Source organism: Bison bison, unplaced genomic scaffold (genome assembly GCF_000754665.1).
Source record: "Bison bison bison isolate TAMUID 2011002044 unplaced genomic scaffold, Bison_UMD1.0 scf7180017864240, whole genome shotgun sequence".
NCBI classification, from domain to species: Eukaryota; Metazoa; Chordata; class Mammalia; order Artiodactyla; family Bovidae; genus Bison; species Bison bison.
In genome coordinates, this window is record NW_011494812.1 from 1,972,963 (window position 1) to 1,980,345 (window position 7,383).

At 37.7% G+C, this 7,383-nt stretch overlaps 1 long non-coding RNA gene across 1 annotated transcript in view; it reads right to left on the reverse strand.

Moving 5' to 3' along the window:
• The window catches only part of LOC104993550, an 8,455-nt gene extending 4,002 nt beyond the window's left edge, over positions 1 to 4,453 (reverse strand). Inside the window, exon 1 of the long non-coding RNA XR_825842.1 lies at positions 3,761 to 4,453. This is a non-coding gene — a long non-coding RNA (uncharacterized LOC104993550). The remainder of the gene's footprint in view (positions 1 to 3,760) is intronic.
• Positions 4,454 to 7,383: the final 2,930 nt, after the last annotated feature.

Consider the following 7,383-nt stretch of genomic DNA (forward strand, 5'->3'; position numbering starts at 1 on the left):
CTTGCAGTCTATGGGACTCTCAAGAGTCTTCTCCAACACCACAATTCAAAAGCATCAATTCTTTGGCACTCAGCTTTCTTCACAGTCCAACTCTCACATCCATACATGACTACTGGAAAAACCATAGCCTTGACTAGACAGACTTTGTTGGTAAAGTAATGCCTCTGCTTTTGAATATGCTATCTAGATTGGTCATAACTTTCCTTCCAAGGAGTAAGCGTCTTTTAATTTCATGGCTGCAATCACCATGTGCAGTGATTTTGGAACCCCAAAAAATAAAGTCTGACACTGTTTCCACTGTTTCCCCATCTATTTGCCATGAAGTGATGGGATCAGATGCCATGATCTTTGTTTTCTGAATGTTGAGCTTTAAGCCAACTGTTTCACTCTCCTCTTTCACTTTCATCAAGAGGCTTTTTAGTTCCTCTTCACTTTCTGCCATGAGGGTGGTGTCATCTGCATATCTGAGGTGATTGATATTTCTCCTGGCAATCTTGATTCCAGCTTGTGCTTCTTCCAGTAATAATGGATTATTACTCAGCTATAAAAAGGATGCATTTGAGTCAGTTCTAATGAGGGAGTCTAGAGCCTATTATACAGAGTGAAGTAAGTCAGAAAGAGAAAGACAAATATATTAACACATGTATATGGACTCTAGAAAGATAATACTGATGATCCTACTTGCAGGGCAGCAAAGGAAAACAAAGACATAAAGAACAGAATTTTGGACACAGTGGGGAAGCAGAGGGTGGGGTGATTTGAGAGAGTAGCATTGAAACATATACATTACTATATGTAAAATAGATATCCAGTGGGAATTTTCTATATGACGCAGGGAACCCAAAGCTGGTGCTTTGTGACAACCTAGAGGGGTGGGATGGGGAGGGAGTTGGGAGGGAGGTTTAAGAAGGAGGGGACATATGTGTAGTTACAACTGATTCATGTTGATGTATGGCAGAAACTATTGCATCATTGTGAATTAATTATCTGCTAATTAAAAATAAAAATCTAAAAGAAACAGTCATATCTCAGTCTATGCACATCTCCCTCAAATATGACATTTAAGCTAACACCTTGGTAATATAACCCGTATTTGTAGTTGCGTTACAAATCTGTTACAAGGAGAACAGATTCTTACTAAATTTATGTAAATGACTAACCCTAATGCCATGAAAAGAATATTCAAGAGTTTTGGGGAGGGATTGGGTAAAGAGAAAAAGTAAATGTTTCATCTTTGTTTACAAAGGTATACTTTGCCAAATTGCTTTAAGTCATAGACAGCTTAAGAAAAAAGATTTTCTGAAATTTGGAGAAAAAAATATTAAGGAATCAGCAATATTTCAAACAAAAAAAATTATAATCTTCCTCCTAAATCCATTCAGTCCTATGTAATTAATATTTGTTTGCTCAAATCCAGCTTTTCCATTAGTTCTGTAAATTTTTACTCAATTCAGTTTTATGATCTTAAAGCTAACAGAAACCTGTACTTGTCAAAGTCCTTTCCACTAATCTTCTTGAAGATGAAGCACATTTGAAGAAATACTTTTACAAAAGCATCTGAGTAAAACAATAATTGTGTGTAAGTGACAAAAAACTTTAAAATGCCCATCATTAAAAATCTGTTGAAAGCTCATTTTAATGGCATTGACAAGGAAATTTGCATATTTCTATGATATAAAATGTTTTAAGATAACTGGCGTTATGACTGATAATCATACCAGGATATGTCCGATTTCTAGGAATTTATCACAATTTTACAAAATTTATAACTTATACAAATACAACATAAAGAAGGCTTAGTACTACTTCTTATTTGACAATGCTTCCAATATGATTTAATACATCAAATAAACCAAATTGTTTAACATTTCCTTTTATACAAAGAGAGAACAAGTGTTTTAAAATTTTGCAGGGAACCAGTAATATCCCAAAGTTAGTTTGAGGTCAAAATGACTTCATTTAGAATTTGACCTGGGGAAAGTTTGTCAAAGAAATCAAAAGATTTTAAAGTCCTTGGTCAAGCAGGATCATAGATCACTGTGAAAAAATACTGTTATCCATTTAACAATAATAGCAGTTAAAGACTTCAAAGGCAAATGCAGGAAGTTAAGTAATGCTAAAGAAAAATGTAGCTCTTTTACTAAAGAAGACTCAGCTTTCTTAACTAATCAAAAGACCCGATAAAGATAGCACAGGAAATTATTCTGATAAGACACAAAATCTTTCTTTTCTAGGCAAATTACTTAAAAGCTCAGAAAAGAAAACTTTTACAATCTCTTATCAAGAGCGGAACAACAGTTCAATAAAACCTTATTGTTTTCACAGAGGGGGAAAGCACATTCTAACTTTATAACTGCTTCCTTTTTATATTAAAATTTATTCACTAGAATTCATTTCCACCTTAGCCAGTCTCAACCATGCATAAAAACCCTTACCAGATTCCTTTTCCACAAACCTTATACAACTTTCTTCTTTATTTATTTTTATTTTTCTTAAGACTTATTTGCTTATTTATTTGGCTGCACCAGGGCTTAGTTGTAGTATTCAGACCTTCAATCTTCACTGTGGCTGTGGGATCTAGTTCCCCGACCAGCGATTAAACCTGGGCCACCTGTATTGGGAGGGCAGAGGCACTCTGACAGCTTTTAACTGCCTGAGCACAGCTTTCAACTGCCTGAGCCATGTTGACCAATTATATGGGGTTTTTTCTTTTTTGCTTTTATGATTCTCATTAGCAATAGCCTTTACTTACTAGACCCCGTACACCTTAAGTCAAACTCAGTACAATCTGAAACCCAGTCTAGTTTTTCAGTGGGACCTAGTCCTGCTCCAGCTGTTCACCTGATGTGGAATTTGTGGGGTGGATAAAGAACTGAACCAGCAGGTCCCCAACTATGAATTGCAGACTGAGGTTCCACACAATGGAGAACTTCATACTGAGCCATCAATCATTCCCAAATGGAATCTGAGGACAGAAACAAGGGCTGAGATTTCAAATCAAATAGGGAACTGACTAGCAAGCCAATTAGACCAGGAGCTTGATACAAAGGAGAGCAGAGCTCAGAACATAGAGCAACTAGCCCAGGGCCCCACTGAAGATGACCAAACCAAAAAAACTCCAAACAGACCACACCCATGTCTCTTGTTTCAAAAACTCTTGAAAGAAATCTTTGAAGTCTTGTCACTGCCTCCAAATCTGCTAAACTGAGTAAATGGAAAGATCTAATTGGCTTTAATTCAATGATTCATGAAGCAGGCAACCTCCCATCTAACAGAAAGGAATTTCAAAGAGCTTATCCAAATAAAAGCCTTTTATAGGCAGAAAGCGGTAAGAAGCAGAAGTTTCTAGCAAAGGGTGGATTATTTCAGGCAAGGTCACCTTTCTATGGGGGAAGGAAAGGGTTTTATTGGGTAGATTACCTTATTAATCCTGATCATGTAATTTCAGATTGACTGGTGAAAGGTCACATTTTGGGGAGAGGCTGAAGCTGCAGTTAAGTTAGGTATTAGGTCTTGGTTTGCTGACTTGGGGATTAACACAACTGACTCCATCTTGGGCCTGTTGTCTCTTTTCTATCTTTGTTAGGCCACAAAGATGCATTCTTTTACTATGTACAGGAGATTGTACTTAAAAACTGCAGCCTGCCTTCTTTGCCACATCACAATCCCTCCCCAGTGCTGGCTATTTTCCCTAACGTGGCTTTGCACAGACAGCCCTGATACAAGAGCCCAGCTACCACCTGAAGCAGCACCTACCTACCTGAGAAAAACCACTAAAAAGGATAATGATGACCAGAAAACATGGTGACAACTTCTCCATGTTCCTTCCTGCAGTCACTGTGCCCAGAATCTGGGTTATCCTCCTGGGAAGAGCAGCATCAGTTGGGCTATCTGGGGCTTGGGTGTCTGAGATCCCTCTGACTCAGGTCTGCACCCTTTGACTTTATATGTGCAATAGTCAGATTGTCTCAGCTGATGGGTAAATGATTTTCCAAAACTGCTCCTTAGAACCATAAATCAAAGCTCTAAGGGCAAATAAACCAATACAAATCACAAAACGGGAGACCAACATGGGTTATTTATTAGCGACTCCATGTAGCCTACTGGAGCTCCAATAGCTCTGCATTGCAGTGTTTTGTGAATTAAAACAGTCACATCTTATGAGTCCATTCTGGAGAAATGTTGCTAAAAATTTGGGGATGGAGGAGATATTTTACTCACAAAGGCAACCATAACACCACTTAGGATCATGAAAAATTAGAAAACTAAGGCATGTTTAAGGAAACTGTATACATCTACAATCACTAAATAGAATGGATAATTGTTTAAAGTACTGGTTGTGAACTTTATCCTACAACATGCAAAAAATGCTTATAATAGTATAATATGAGAAAAATAACATAAATTTGTTTATATACAATTTTTTAAATGAAGTAACTAGTTCAGAAAAAAATCTAATAGGAATAACCCCCCCACCACCAAAAAAAAAAAAAAGTGTGTCCTTATCATGGTAATGAAATTATGAAGAATACTTTTCTTTCATTAACATTTTCATAATATAGTTATATTGCTTATAAAATAAAGTGTGTGTGTGTGTGCACGCGCACACATGTATGTGTGTAATTAAGAAGCAAAGAAAGAGAGAACAGAATAAAGATAAGTAGCCCATGAAGCTTCAAAAGCTAGTTTCATTTTATGAATAAGACACCCAGCTTGTGGCTATTTGACTTTAATCCAAAAACATTATAATTTCACATAAAAAGAATCTTAAGTGTATTCATCATGAGTTTTCCCATTGTAGTCAATAAGAATGGCAAACCACTTCAGTATTCTTGCCTTGAGAAACCCATGAACAGTATGAAAAGCCAAAAAGATATGAAACTGCAAGATGAACTCCCCAGGTCAGTAGGTGCCCAATATGCTACTGGAGAAAAGTGAAGAAATAACTCTAGAACGAATGAAGACATGGAGCCAAAGTGAAAACAAAGCCCAGTTGTGGATTTGACTGGTGATGGAAGTAAAGTCCAATGCTGTAAAGAGCACTGTTGCATAGGAACCTGGAATGTTAGGTCCATGATCAAGGTAAATTAGAAGTGGACAAACATGAGATGGCAAGAGTGAACATTGACATCTTAGAAATCAGTGAACTAAAATGGACTGGAATGGGCGGATTTGATTCAGATGACCATTATATCCACTACTGTGGGCAAGAATTCCTTAGAAAAAAATGGAATAGCCATCATAGTCAACAAAAGAGTCCAAAATGCAGTACTTGGGTGCAATCTCAAAAATGACAGGATGATCTCTGTTCATTTCCAAGGCAAACCATTCAATATCATAGTAATCCAAGTCTATGTCCCACCAGTAGTGCTGAAGAAACTGAAGTTGAATGGTGCTATGAAGACCTACAAGACCTTCTAGAACTAACACCCCAAAAAGATGTCTTTTTCATAAGGGACTGGAATGCAAAAGTAGGAAGTCAAGAGATACCTGGAGTAACAACAAATTTGGCCTTGGAGTACAGAATGAAGCAGGGCAAAAGCTAATAGAGTTTTGCCAAGAGAACGTGCTAGTCATAGCAAACACCCTCTTCCAACAAAACCAGAGAATACTCTAGACATGGACATCACCAAATGGTCAATACCAAAATCAAATTGATTATATTCTTTGCAGCCAAAGATGGAGAAGCTCTATACAGTTAGCAAAAACAAGACCAGGAGCTGACTGTGGCTCAGATCATGAACTCCTTATCACCAAATTCAGAGTTAAATCGAAGAAAGTAGGGAAAACCACTAGCCATTCACATATGCCCTAAATCAAATCCTTTATGATTATACACTGGAAGTGACAAATAGATTCAAGGGATTAGATTTGATAGACAGAGTGCCTGAAGAACTATGGATGGAGGTTCATGACATTGTACAGGAGGCAGTGATCAAAACCATCCCTAAGAAAATGAAATGGAAATAGGCAAAATGGTTGTCTGAGGAGGCCTTACAAATAGCTGAGAAAAGAAGACAAGTGAAAGGCCAAGGAACAAAGGAAAGATATACCCATTTGAATGCACAGTTCCAAAGAATAGCAAGGAGAGATAAGAAAGCCTTCCTCAGTGATCAATGCAAAGAAATAGAGGAAAACAATAGAATGGGAAAGACTAGAGATCTCTTCAACAAAATCAGAGATACCAAGGGAACATTTCATGCAAAGATGGGCACAATAAAGGAAACAATATGGACCTAACAGAAGCAGAAGATATTAAGAAGAGGTGGCAAGGATACATAGAAGAACTACACAAAAAAGATTGACATGACCCACATAACCACGATGGCGTGATCACTCACCTAAAACCAGACATCCTGGAATGTGAAGTCAGGTGGGCCTTAGGAAGCATCACTATGAACAAAGCTAGTGGAGGTGATGGAATTCCAGTTGAGCTATTTCAAATCCTGAAAAATGATGCTGTGAAAGTGCTGCACTCAGTGTGCCAGCTAATTTAGAAAACTCAGCAGTGGCCACATTTTCATTCCAATCCCAAAGAAGAGCAATGCCAAAGAATGTTCAAACTACCACACAATTGCACTCATCTCACACGCTAGCAAAGTAATGCTCAAAATTCTCCAAGCCAGGCTTCAAGAGTATGTGAACTGTGAAATTCCATATGTTCAACCTGGATTTAGAAAAAGCAGAAGAACCAGAGATCAAATTGCCAACATCCATTGAATCATCAAAAAAGCAAGAGAGTTCCAGGAAAACATCTACTTCTGCTTTATTGATTATGTCAAAGCCCTTGACTGTGTGGATCACAACAAACTATGGAAAATTATTCAAGAGATGAGAATACCAGATCACCTTACCTGTCTCCTGATAAATCTGTATGCAGGTCAAGAAGCAACAGTTAGAACTGGACATGGAACAACAGACTGGTTCCAAATTGGGAAAGGAGTACACCAAGGCTGTACATTTTAATCCTGCTTATTTCACTTATATGCAGAGTACATCGTGCAAAATGCCAAGCTTGATGAAGCACAAGGTGAAATTAAGATTGCCGGGAGAAAGATCAATAACCTCAGATATGCAGATGACACCACCCTTATGGCAGAAAGTGAAAAGGAACCAAAGAGCCTCTTGATGAAAGTGAAAGAGAAGAGTGAAAAAGCTAGCTGAAAACTCAACATTCAGAAAACTAAGATCATGGCTTCTTGTCCCATCACTTCATGGCAAATAGATGAGGAAACAATGGAAACAGTGACAAACTATTTACTGGACTCCAAAATCACTGCAGATGGTGACTGCAGCCATAAATTAAAAAACGCTTACTCCTTGGAAGGAAAGCTATGACCAACATAGATAGCATATTCAAATGCAGAGACATTACTTTGCCAA